General features: G+C 33.5%; 1 non-coding gene and 2 pseudogenes across 1 annotated transcript; 2 read left to right on the top strand and 1 right to left on the bottom strand.

Annotated features, from left to right (window-relative positions):
* The first annotated feature begins 1,204 nt into the window (after nucleotides 1-1,204).
* Nucleotides 1,205-1,309, top strand: LOC133820344 (small nucleolar RNA Z266). Its single transcript, XR_009886759.1, has one exon. It is a non-coding gene; the product is annotated as a small nucleolar RNA Z266 (small nucleolar RNA).
* Nucleotides 1,310-1,527: 218 nt separating this feature from the next.
* On the top strand, nucleotides 1,528-1,624 carry LOC133820345 (small nucleolar RNA Z266; annotated as a pseudogene).
* A 9,396-nt stretch (nucleotides 1,625-11,020) lies between these two features.
* Nucleotides 11,021-14,148, bottom strand: LOC133817619 (cysteine-rich receptor-like protein kinase 44; annotated as a pseudogene).
* Nucleotides 14,149-14,416: the final 268 nt, after the last annotated feature.

The raw sequence follows: 14,416 nt of genomic DNA, 5'->3' as shown, positions 1-14,416 counted from the left end.
AGGGATGGGTTTTAGACATGTCTATTCATTGGAGTATGCTAAGGTATTTCTGTAGAATATTTATATAATTGTTATTATTTAATAGATGTCTCTACTAAATTATAGAGGTGCACGATTAAGAAAAGTGAGTGGAGAAGCTGAAGTTGAAAAGTGAGTGGAGAGGGAAAAAAGTGTCACCAAGCAAGAGAAGAAAGAAAGTAATAAAGTAAAGGGAGAGAACGATTGACTAGAAATGTATCAAAATCAAAGCCAAGGTAATGTATCAAACTCTTGATTTATTTTTAATAGCTTTGAGGATTACATATGGACTTGAGTACTTCAATTTACAGTTTGAAACTTGAAGTGGAGGAGTACTTCTTGAAGTATTGGACTATGCAAGGTAAAGATCATGTTCTTGTTGATTAAGTTGTGTTGGTTTCAAGTTTGCTTCTAAAAAAGAGATTTGGTGATGCGTTTGGAGATGTGTTATTAAATATTAGACTGGAAAGAAAAGTCAACAAGCACAAGTATTGTTAAAAAATTGAAAAAAAAAGATGTTGCTTAAATACCAACATATTCTTGAGATAATGATATAATAGCTTGAAACATTATGGAGTAGATGGTTATTTGAACTATAAGTTATTAAGTCATTTTTTAATGCCTTTGGATTTTTTTTAATTGTTTGTAGTAATATCCCAATTAAAAAAATACCTTTATGTATAAATCATGCTTCCTATCTTTGAATTGTTATGAATATACTATGTGAAAAATTATTGAAGACTAATCAAAAGATTGTATCAAGTTTTTTGGTCATTGAAAGTAGCTATATATATTTACTGCAAGTCAGGTTTTAATTGTTTTTGCTTCAACCACTAATGATGTATGTACTTAGCATTCTTAGTATTTTTTAATATTGTGTGAAGAGTTCTTCTCCTTAGTATTTTGTGATTGTGTATTACTGTTGATTGTGTCATAATATATATATATATATATTTATGTGGTTTATGCTTTCTTGGTTGCTAATAATTAAATGATTATTTTTTGTATGTCGCAGTAATACACTAGCTTATTTTTTAGTGTGTCCTTTCTAAGTTTTGGCTAATGGGATTTTAGGTCTTTATAGTTGCTCTGGTGGAATGCCTTTTATTTTGAAATGCTAACATTTTCCTACCTATATTTTAGATTTTTTTCAAGTGATTTATTAATTTCGATTTGTTGTGTTTGGAATTGGCAAGAATGATGATTCAATTAGATGTGTGAAAAGGAGAACAAAAACTCCTTTCATGAACTCAAAACATTTGAGGCATTTGAATTGTCTGACTTGTTTACCGCAACACCTATATTAAGTTTCTGGTCTTAGTTGGTCACAAACACTTCCCTGGCATAGCATGTATGTGTTTGTTTGTTTGTGTTTTTTTTTTAATTCTTTCCATTTTATTTATGTTACTTCTGGAGATATCCCTTGTTACTCTGGTCCAGTAGCTTTTTTTCTATTATATATATGTTTTGGAATGGTTTGTTTGTATTGGTTTTGGTAATTTTGTAATGGATTGGGCAAGAATGACGAATCAATTAGATGCGTGAAAGGAGAACTCTTTATTGAACTCAACTTTGAGGCATTTGAATTGTCTGACACATGCCTGTCACAACCATCCTCACCATATAAATGTCTATACATTAGAGCTATAGGGAGTATCTCAAGCATCTTTAGCATAATCTTGAGATCAAGTTGTTATATCAACTTGGATAGAAATTGTCTTACTCTTAATTACTATTAAGCCAAAATACTGAAGAAAAAAAATGTAACAAATTTTATTGACTTAATGGATAATTTTTTTATACTTCTAGTTTTATTATTTCATTTTGAAAACTCTAGCTAGCAATTTAGTCAGCCAATTTATTTATCCTTAATGGAGTACTGATTTTTTTAATGTATCAGTCATTTTTTCTCTTTAAAAGTTGTGTACCACATTGTGTCATTTTTTATAATGATATAGATTAATAATGCATATGATCTTGACTAATTATCTTATCTTACAACATTATTATTGCAGGGGTTGACAAAGATTACAGGTTTACATTTAGGTAAAGCCAAGATCAGCTTATTTAAAGATGTTAGCGATGTCATAAAGCTTGGAAGCTAAGCTATATATCATCAGCCAGCCTTGACTGTTTTGACCTGGGATTAGATATAACACTGGTAAAAAATGGATCACTAGTAGGTTTATATGAATAGCCACCATCATGCCATCCAGTTCTGTTGTCAGAACATAGGACAGTTACAAAGCTTTTTCCCATCCTTCTCTCTCTTTCTGTTTCTCTGTGTGTGTCTTTCTCATCCTCAAATATCTGCAACTAGTGATGTTGTCATCAATTCCATCATTTTGGAAGAGGAAAACTAGAGTTGTTATCTTAAAAACAAATGTCATCTGAACACAGCAAGACAATACAGAAAATTGATATGGTTTAATTTTAAAAACAACAATTATGACAAAAATGAGTCTCTCAAATGGTTTTAGTTGTTCCTCTATGCCAATACAATATTTTACATATTTATGACAAGTACATTTATGTATAATGGCAGGTGAGGGATGAAATCGAACATCTTTTGGATGACAATGAAGATATGGCACATTTGTACTTAACAAGGAAGTGGATCCAGAATCAACAATCTGAAGCTTTGTTGGGAGGTTCTGGTTCAAATAGCATCAACACCATTTCTACTCATCTTCCTCGGATTAGTTCTAGGAGAAGTGGGAGTTTGGTGAGCAACCACTTGGATGATAATGATGTTGAAGATCTGGAGATGTTGCTTGAGGCATATTTTATGCAGCTGGATGGAACACGAAACAAGATATTGTCTGTGAGTGCTATTTCTTATCCTAGCAATTTAAACATGATATTCCTGCCAAGTTTTATTTAACGTACATGGAAGTGTAACAGTAAGTTTCATGTAAGCTGTAATTCTGCAAGCATTTAGCATTTTGTGCTTTATTTTACATGAAATTTTGATTGTTTGTCTACTTCTGGGATGACATGACTATGAGAATTTTAAATCTGTGGGAAGTACATGTTGGAGCTAACTAAACCATTAGGTGAATCAGCAAATTCGAGGTTTTGATTCTCATTTTAGTTGTTCTGTAACTTTTTTCTGAACTCAAGGGGTTGTCAAATTTAAATTTATATTTGTTTCTTCTCTTTTGGACTAAGTGGAGGATTTACATTCACCATATAAGTCTCTGCCCCCATGGTTTTAAAGAAAGCCAGCAATTTCAAATGGCATGTTGTCAAGTTCTGTTAACAATTTTGTAGAAATCTGCTGTATGGATGATAACTGAGTTTTGATTCTCATTTTAGCTGCTTGGCTCGTAAGTTAACTTTGTTACCATCTCTTATTGTGTTTATATAATCTGTAAAATTCATCAATACCCACTTCAATTCATAAATCTCTCTAGCAGAAAATATTTGTATACCATTGCATATTTCTCTAGGGCTGGATGGAAGATAAGATATTAGACTTAAATGTGCTTAGGATCCGTGTTTTAAGAAAACCTCCGCAAAGCAAGTGATTTTTTTGTATTGGACCCTTTCTTCATTTGACTGGTGTTGCTATTTCTTTGTCATGTTTTGATTTCTGATGCACTTTTGTCACCTATGAGATATCACCACACTTGCACAGAAGAATTGGACTCCACTCGTGGGATCCACCTATTTCTGGAGGAAGTGATATTGAAATGAAGAAATGTGATTGGAATTGTCCAAAGTGAGTTTCCTTTTTTTATTGTGTCCTTCTAATCTAAGAGGAATAAAAAGCCTGATATTAATCATAAAAAAGTATGCAAGGAAAAGTACATTTGGTTGTTACTGAATAAGTTTTGCTTTTCATTTTTCAATGGCTTCATTCCTATAAACCACTGTAAATTCTATTTGCAAAAGGGCAAGTTTCAAGAGAGAGCTTGATATTAATCTTTGAAATTGTGAAAGAAAGTACACTTGGAGAGGAGAAGTTCAAGTTGGATTTCTTTCCCCTAATTAGATTTTTATTTGAAAAACTGCACCGTTTTTCAAATAATGGTCAATTTATTTAGTTCCAATATCTGAACAGCAGTCTGTTAAACTGCATTTCTTATTGAAAATTTAATTTTTTTTAAGGACTATGTTTCCACTCGATGGTGTCGTGCTCCAGAACTCTGTGGGTCAATTTTTCTCCAAAGTAAGCTGGGATTGATCTTTGTGATTTTATTTTCAATTTTTATTGATTGGCTGATGACATATGCATAAAGTATTACATTTTTTTGTTGATTTTCTGATGATCTTTCGAAGTTCTTCTTTGATGTTGTTTCTTCAATTTCTTCTATTACTGATTCCACAGTATACTCCAATATATTTTTTTCAAGCATTGTTCCCTTGCAATATATGTATATATGAGTTGGCATGTTGTATTGGCTTCTTCTACTGTATATACTACTGGTATGTGGCCATCATTATTTTGTCTATAAGCTTGAATCACCAAAATACATGTTTCTCTCAGCACCATTGATCTATTGCTCTTCATTTTATTTATATGACAAATTGACAATGGCTCAGTCTACCTATTATGTACTCTCATACTTATTTCTAGTAAAAGAATAGTTGCGGACATTGTTTTTGATTGGCAATTAACAAGTAGCAATGCTTTTAAGTATTTTCCAATATCTTTGAGGGGATTGGCCAATGTTAATTTTTATGTTACCTTCTTACTCTATATCATATCAAGTGTATGGTTGCTTAGTACTTTTTTCTAATACTAAGAGTCTAAGACCTCTACTTTTTGTCTTCAGTACACTCTTGCAATAGATATTTGGAGCATAGGATGTATTTCCTGAAATGCTTACAGGAAAACCACTATTTCATTGGGAAAATGTGATACACCAATTGGATCTCATGACTGATTTGCTTGGCACACCACCCTCCCCAGCCAAATCCACTGGAAGGGTTCGTTTTTATTCTTTCTATCCATGCTAGTCACTCCTCCGTAGCAAAAATAATCAAGATTCATGAGATAAAATATTTAAGTAGCTTTTCCCTGAATTCTCTTGCTGTAAACACTATATTCATCATGCTTAAATACTTGATTTTTAGCTTTTGCGTTTCATTTTATGGCTTGTTTCTTAAATTTAATATTCTCAAATTTTGTGCTTGAGTTAGGCTAGTGGCCCAAGATAATTTGGGCCAAGTGTCCACCATAAATTTGGACCAACAATTAGTTTTAGTTTTAGTTTTCAATACAATTTCATTTTCTTTCATAATATTGTATCAAAGAATTAAACTATTCTAGCTTCATTTATCTCCTATACTTTAAAAAGACAAGGTTCAAACTTGTATCTTAGTTTAATATTAGTTTCAAGTCCGTAATGTTTTTTCAATTTGTTTGTTTCCTTAGGGTCCTGTTGCTGGTTATCGAAGTGTATTGTGAACTTTTATTTCTGCATTTATTGTATCTTATGAGATCAATATTTAGGTAATTAGATTAAGTATCTTGAATGACCTCAAGTTGTTTATTTTATTTATATTAATATTTTATGTTTTGTATATGTTGCAGCTGGAAGACAGTACCCTTAATTTGATATTGGATATTCTTTGCAAAGTTTATCGGGGAGAAGTTTGGCTGCATAATGATTATCTTTCAGGGTCATTTATTGATTATTTTGTTGATTTTTCATTGGTGGTTCTATTAAAGTTGACATTTTTCTTTTCCTTCGTAGTTTTTTGATTGGATTTATTGCTTTAAATTTTTCAGGAATCACTTTGCAGTCAGTTTTGGGACAGAGAAAGTTTTGTTGATGGTCCTATTCGGTGTCTTCTTTGTAGCCTAGAAGGTGAATTTCCCTTTAGGACTGTGGAACTTATTCACCTTTTATCATCCCTATCTGAAGGAACTTGGCCAGCAAAATGTGTGTAAGTTTCTTTATTTCTTTGCATTGGGTTGAGGATTCTACAGTAATTTCTGTACATTTGTAAACACTACACTATACTATATCAACGTAATTGACTGCGAATATGTATCCCTGTTTTGTAATTACTTGTTAGTGACCAAATAACTTAAGGTCAGAGTTTAGTACCTATCTGAGTTCCATATTCTATTACACCTCTCCTTTAAATGAGATATGATATTTGATGGATCTACCCTAGAAATAATAGTATCATTCTAAATGCTTTTGTAACTCAAATCTCCCAAACTTTTAACATGTTGTCTCAGTAATTAAGCACCTGAACCAGAGATGTCTTTAGGGTGAAATTGAGGCCCCTTTAACCTGAAAATGTTAATGTTTGTTTACTGTAATATGTATTTATTCATTGTGTGATAATAGTATTTTGAATTTTGAAATATGTTCACCTAGTATTGATTGCTTAGGTCTTATATTGTATATAGTTTTATTATTTGATTCATATTATTTAATTTTTTTAAGCATATACCTTACCTTTTATCTGCTATTGCAGGAGAAAAGTATACTTAATTTTGAAGGCTTTGTGTTGGGCAGCTATAGAATATTTTGTGCTGAAAGTAGTAATTTTTCAATATGTTGAATATTTAAGACTACTTGAATACTTAAAGAACATTTTGTTGTTGATGACAGTGTTGAATGTTTAAACTAATTTGTGGATTGTTAATACAATGTTGAATGTTTTTACTTTTTGTTATTTGAAAATCAAGTTCATTTGATGATGCTAGTATATATTAGAAAGCTAATTTTAATTATATATAAAAAATTAAAATATAATAGAATAAATTAGTGTTATATAAATGAATATATAATGAGAATTTAAACTTATCTAAATATTAAAATAATACAAAAATTGTGTTATAATATCTATTACAATAACACTTTTTATGTAAAGAATTTTGTTATGCAAACTTCATTATATAACACAAATAATGTGTTATACTAAAGTGTAGTATAACACAAATTTATAAGTATTGAAATGTGTTATATAATCGACTATAAATAATATAATTAAACACTTATCTATTTATTAAAATAACACAGAAAGTGTGTTATCGTTGACATTATAATAACACGTCTGTATAACAATGATAAAGTGTTATGTAAAGTACTCTGACCTACGATAACATAGTCGGTCTTAACACATTAAAAAGTGTTATGGTATGTTTTGATAACACATTTTTGGTGTTATTAAAAGCATTTTTTTTTCTTGTAGTTGTGATTTTGGGATTTATTTGATGAAGGTTTGGGATGAGTTTAAATTGAGAGAAAGGCATGGAAGCTGGGTTCGCAGGGTCAAGTCGCGATCGAGTTCATGCAAGTCACGACTTGAACCCATTCCAGAGCCGCCCCTGGTACCCCAGACAGAGGCTCTCTTTCTTGGGGGCGTGCCGCGACCCACTAGTTCAAGTCGCGGCCCGCCCCTCCCTTCTGTGCCAGTATGGGTTTTTTGAGGGTTTAAGGGTGGATTTTCTTTTCCTAAGGTTCGAGATCGAATCTACTAACAGTATTAGTACGATTCGAGGCCCTGGGAATGGGGTTTAGACCATGAACCTTTTATTATTCATTTTTATTAATGGGATTTCATATTTGGTTATGACTAGGTGACCGCCAAGGGACTTAAGGACTGATCATTCTCAAGGGTCGTTCTTTTATTATTTCATGCTTGAACCAGAGGTAAGAAAACTGCACCCAGTATGTGACATGCATGGTTATTGATGAGGCATGTTGAGTGCTCTACATATGGACATTGAATGCATTGTAAATGCATAGAAACTTTGCTTATCTGTGTGTGGCACTGACTTATTAGTCAGGGAACATTAATGGTGTTAGTATTTGTCGTGAAGTTGTGACTTATCAGTCAAGATCAGCAGGGGTACTAAGCACTGGTCATATGGTATTGGCTTAAGAGTCAAAAGCAGCATTAATGTGTTTAACACAGGCCGAAATGATTAGATCTAATCAACATCAGCATTAAATGCTTCACCGACCCCAAGGTTGAAGAAAACTAAAAGCGCTTGTTTAGTCTAAAGGCTAGTTACTTAGAGTTAGGGCCAAAGGGCTTAGGTGACTGAAATGTCACATGGCTTAGGGTGCAGAGCCCCAGAGTGTAACTCATTAGTCACTTATCTGATTAGGGTGCGGAGCCCTAGAGTGTGACTCATTAGTCACCTATCTGATTAGGCTGCGGAGCCCCAGAGTGTGACTCATTAGTCACCTATCTGATTAGGGTGCGGAGCCCCAGAGTGTGACTCATTAGTCACCAATCTGATTAGGGTTGCAAGCCCCAGAATGATTACCTGAATCATTTATTGATATTACATACATGCAGTAATAGGTTTTTTTACTGATCCTTGGCTCACGGGTGCTATGTGGTGTAGTTAAAGGGAAAGAAAAGCTCACCCATCCTTGAGTGGAGAGCTTAGGTGGCGATGTGTACATATGCGGCCGCTTGACCACCACGGCCAAGGTGTTTCTCAGAGGAACTAGGGGTTAACCCTATTTTTGCCGCTTAGGTCGGCAGGTTATAATTTTTATACTGTAATGACCATTTTGGATTGTAAATAACTTTGTAAACACTTTTATGGGCCCATGTACATCTTAATGTTTTAAATAAAATATATCCATTCATTTTGATCAAGATTTTTCACCTTAGCCTATTAATAACATCTAGATGAACGTTTATAACCAAATGACTCGTTTAGCGAGTTAAGCACTGTTTAAAGTCCATAGTAACGGTTTTAGAGTAACCAGGGCGTTACAATGTAAATTTTGTTGGAGAGTCTCTTTAATGTCTCTCGACAAAGTGCCAAATTTAGATTGGTGCTAAGATGAGAGATTTGTGGTACAAAGTTGTATATTATTGATGGTTGAATTTAGAGAAGATGGAGATGTTGAGTTCCAACTATTTTTAATAATATCTTTGCACTCAACATCATGAATCCACATATTTTCAAATCTGAAGCGAGATCATTTTCTACTAGTAATGAGAAAAGAACCTAGATTGTCTTGAAGAGATAAGCTGAGGGCTCTATGGTTCAAATGATAGAATTATAGATGCATTAATTGAATTATTTTGGAACTGCTCAACCCACTCCTCATTGGCCATTGCCCAGTCCAAACTCTCTTTGATGAAACCAACAGAAGTATTTTTGATCCAGGTGAAATGTTCGCCTTTATAATTTAACGGTTGTAATGCACACACATCTAAAGTACAACGAAAAGCTTCGATTTGTGAGTCACTTCTATCGTTCCAGCCTACTTTGTCATTTTGACTTAGAATTTCATAAAAATCTCCCATAACAAGCCAAGCTCCACTAGCTACTATCCTCAAATGTTGCAATAAATCCCAAGTATGATGTCTATTTTATGTCTTGGGATCTCCATAGAAACCAAAAAAATGCCAAGGCATTGACTGATTGTCAAAGCTAAAGAAACAACTAATGTGATTTGATAGAAGCAACATCTACTTTCCATAGAAGCATAAGTCCCCCCACTTAATCCATTTATTGGGACTTCAAACCATTTCTCAAAGGATAGATGTTTGCAAATTGAATCTACCTTTCCTTGTGAGAGTTTTGTTTCCATCAAGAAGAGTAATATCGGTTTATGATATTTAACAAGGAACTTAGTCTGTCGTAGAGCTTCTTCTCCATTCAATCCTCCTTACATTCCAGCTAACAATAGCCATTATACAACTACTCACATAGAAATAAGGAAGGAGGTGAAATTTTGCATCGAGCTTATATAATCCCTTTTTGTTTTAGAGTGTTTCTTTAGACAAAGAAGGCTCCTTAACCATAATATTCAAAACCACTTTTAATGCTTGATAGCATATAGATTAAAAGTTAACTTTATATTTAATGGGCATAAATTGATCAAGTATATCTCAATCCACGTGAGGATTGGTAATTGACTTTGCAAAAGCTTTCTTAGTTTAGGATTTTTTTTATTTCATTCAAAATTTGGCTCCAGGGGATATCTATTATTAATTAGTTTAAATTATTTTTAATGTGATTGTGATATTTCGAAATCACAACTAATTATTATGAATATCAACTGAATTATAACTAGTCAATTAGTGAGATTTGGAGAAAAAAAATAATTTATATGAAAAAAATTACTAAATTGATTGTGAAGGTGACTGAACTAGGTCTGAAGAAAAGAAAAAAAGATTTGAAAAAAAAAAACCAGTTGTGATGGTAACCGATTACTTAACCAGACCTAAAAAAAATAGGATCCAAACAAAAAATCTAAACTAATCATAATCGTAACTCGTTAAATCTATGTTTGAAAAAACAATAGATCTGGAAAAAAAAACAGTCGTCGTGGTACCTAGTTACTTAGCTAGATGTGAAAACAAAATCAAATGTAAACAAAAAAAAAAACTAAATTGATCGTTATTGTAACTGGTTACAATTAGGTAAAAAAAAATCATATATGAATAAAAAAAATCAATCACTATGGTACCTAGTTACTTAAACAGATTTGAAAAAAAAAACAGATTTGAACAAAAAAAAATATTAACAAATCATGATAGTAATCAGTTGCAGTTAGTCATGGAGGAACAACAAATCAAATATGAGGTGCAAAATTAGATCTCAGATGTGAAAAAGAACAAGAATAAAATCATATATGAAGAAAGAAGAACAAGAAGAAGAAGAACCAGAGGGATGGAGGTGCGTCTCTATCGGGGGTGGGGGCATAAGTAGCATCGACGATGGAGGGTTGAGATAAGGGAACCAAATGGGATGGGAGAGAGGAAGAAATAAGAAAAGAGGAAGATATATCGTGAGGGAGAGAAGAGAATGTGAGAGAGAGAGTTTTGTGTAATTATGTTTATGATAATATATTTTTTATATTTTATGAAATTGTCATATTTTAAACTTTTTTTTTTTTTCAAAACTTAATATGTATAATTAATTTTTTTCATAAATATAAAAACTATGTTTATAAACTTCTCTATTTTTAATTAAAGCACCGTCAACGCAAATGGAATAAATAATTGATAAACAAATGATAGTTTGTTTATATATGTGTATTATATATTTTGAAAGAAAGAAAAAAATATTAATGATATTATGAAACACTTTAAATACATTCATTACGGTCACTCTCCCAACATAGGTCCATAGAGAAATCGGATCAAGTTGATCTAGCGACTTTTGTATTTAAAATTTCAGTCTAGATGAACTTGATACATCAAATTCATTTGGATGAACCAATCGATTGATTCTGTAAAATGCAAAATTGGCAATATATATACGTATCATTTCAATCGCGAGGATGTAATTCAGTAATTGTGACGTCGTATTCAGACACAAGGGAGTGATCTTGGGTGACCATTAATTTATCTTGGTATGGCGTGTAATTTTCATTATTTTCTGAAACGAAGAAAGCTGGCCTTGAAGGGTCGGGGGATGATATGGTGTAGCTGTTGAGCATCATAACAACCTCAGGCATTCTTGGTCTATCAGCTGCTGCTTCTTGGACGCATAGTAATCTCACGTGGATGCATTTCAGAGCTTCATGTCTTGGCCATTCATCATTCAAGGTTGGATCCAATAGCTCCAATGGTGTCCCATTTGCCCATTGATTCCATGCCTATTTCACACATGTTTTCAACAATATCAGTTGATAGATAGATACAAACAGAATGATCAATAGTTATTGCTCTACTTACATGGCTTTGAAGATTGGTCCAATTTCGAAAACTCGAGTTTGTGCGGCCTCTAATTATTTCTAGAACCAAAACTCCGAAGCTGTAGACATCAGATTTTGTCGAAAAGTTCCCATTCTTGGCATACTCCGGCGCCATATATCCACTTCAAGTTATCAGAAGAGAAGTTATTAGTTACGTATAGTTTAAAACATTGATGATAATGAGCCTGAAGTTGTAGTGTCAAGTTATATGGATGAGATTTTTCTGGCAAGGACTTACAAAGTACCCGATATACGATTTGTATTGCCTTGAGTCTGGCTTCCACATAAGAGTTTTGCAAGACCAAAGTCTGAAATTTTGGGATTCATGTCTTGGTCTAACAAAATGTTGCTCGCTTTCAGATCACGATGAATAATCCTGAATTGAGAATCTTCATGAAGATAAAGTAGCCCTCTAGCTATACCAACAATGATTTTGTATCGTCTTTCCCAATTCAAACTAAATTGTCGCCCTTCATCTACACATTCAAAGTTTCAAATATAATTAAGAACATGATGAGGATTCATGTTTAATTAATAATACTTAATTCTATTTATGATTCATGGAGAAGAACAATAGCAGAAGTACATACCAAATAAAATCTTATCCAAGCTCCCATTAGGTAAGAATTCATAGACAAGTAGCTTCTCTTCATCTTCCAAGCAAAAGCCTAATAATCTCACCAGATTCCGGTGAAGCAATTTAGCAACTAGAGTTACCTCAGTTCTTAGTTCTTCTAGTCCTTGTCCTGAGTTACTTGAGAGTCTCTTAACAGCTATTTCTCGCCCATCATACAGTTTTCCCTTTGAAATGGATATATATCTATTCAATTTTTGCTATAAAGAGTGAAAATTTGTATGGCTAGAAAGTTAGATCAGTACCTTATAGACAGGGCCGAAACCACCTTCTCCAAGTTTGTTTGCATTTGAGAAATCTTTTGTTGCATTCTTAAGTGTTCTCAGTCCAATCAAAAGTGACTCTTTGCCATCAACTCCATCCTCACGAACATCATCTATGTGACATAGATGAATGTAACACTTCAGAAATACTCAACAACATACACCCCATTTGACTCAACTGAGTTGAATGCATTAAAAATATATGTTGTGATTCTTACCATCTTTCTTTCTCCAAACCTTTCTCCAAAATAAGTAAGCAAAAACTATTGATACGAGTAAGAGAGTTGCAACCACTGGAACCACCACTGCAACCACTGTTATATTAGTATATTCTTCTTCCCTGCAGGATTGCATGTTTGTCAAAATCTCGAACACTTGGAAAGTATATATTCATCTACAACGCAAACGCAACTTGACTAACCTGCATGGTTGGATCCATTAGTACTTGCTGTAGTGGTATTAGTAGTAGTTAAGTTTGGCTCAAGCAATGAAGAAGAAGGGGATGGAGAAAGCTGTTCTCTTAAGTTGAAAAAAGGATATGTTTCATATCGAAGATTGCAGCTCATAGAATATATCTGACACCCTACTTTCCCATCACAACTCGTCCGAGGAAAGTATCTAATAATGCCTTCGAGGCAAGTAAGGCAGTTCTTTTCAGATAAGTCTCTGGTGCACTCTAACATAGCATATACTTTATCACCAACAACTGTGTAATTAATACTCCCAAGAGCAAACCTTAAAGGATCTGATGCAGCACTTAATGAGAGATTTCTGATCAAGTTTTCGAGACAGCGATTGAAAAGAACTGGCTCAGTTGCCAATTCCACATTATAGAAACCACCTCTTGGAACGCTATTCACACTAGAGAAGAAATTTTCATCAGAATACTGAATCTGACAATTAACATAGCCTATGGAAGCTTCCTTCTAATTTGGACAGACTTGCCTTAAAGTTAAACCAGCTGTGCTTGCACAAGCTTGGCAGTCTCTGACAGAGATATTTCATCTGCATTGGAGAAGACCATAGACAAGATTGGAGCTTTGTCCAGCACTAGGGAGGTTATAGCCGGCTAGAGAAGCATTGGAAACGAGGGAAGTGAGAACAAGGTTTAAGTTTCTTTCGTAGACACTCCCGGAAGTGTAATTTGCTGAAGTGTTACAGTTTTTGTAGATGAAGTTTTCGGCTTCAGTGAAGTAAAGTAGTTGATGAATACATGAAAGAAAGAGTAAGCAAAGAGCATAATAATATGACCGAGTATTCATTGTGTTTAAAGATGGTAAACGACTACAAATCTGATGAAACTAACCTCTTTTAAGCAAATTTTATCTTAATATAATCATTATTTGCAAACTTTGAATTGATAACTGTTACGATAAAACGAATGAAAGGAAAAATGCTCTGTATTATTTCATTGACTGAGGAAGAATTACACAGGTTTTATATACAAGATGGTTGAGTAAAAAACAACCAAACAAACTAACAGAAATTTAGTTAATAAGAAACCGACTAACTAATGCTTAACTACTAACAGACACAGCTCAGCACTAGGTACCCTTAACAGCCCCCTTCAAACTTAGGGTGGTAGAACAGACCACACCAAGTTTGTCTCTAAGAAAAGGGAACCTAGAACTGGAGATTGGTTTGGTAAGAGAGTCTGCTAGTTGATGCTCAGCAGGAACATGTTGCACAACAATCTCCTTGCGAAGGACCTTGTCTCGAACAAAATAGAGGTCGATTTCTATATGCTTTGTGCGAGCATGTAGAACAGGATTAGCAGTGAGATGCATAGCACTAAGATTATCACACCAGATCAGAGGAGGTGGCATGGGAGACAGCTGCAATTCGGAGAGTAA

This window comes from Humulus lupulus, chromosome 2 (assembly GCF_963169125.1).
Source record: "Humulus lupulus chromosome 2, drHumLupu1.1, whole genome shotgun sequence".
Taxonomy (NCBI): Eukaryota; Viridiplantae; Streptophyta; class Magnoliopsida; order Rosales; family Cannabaceae; genus Humulus; species Humulus lupulus.
Note: the sequence above shows the minus strand (reverse complement) of the source record. Positions and strands in the feature narration are given on the sequence as shown.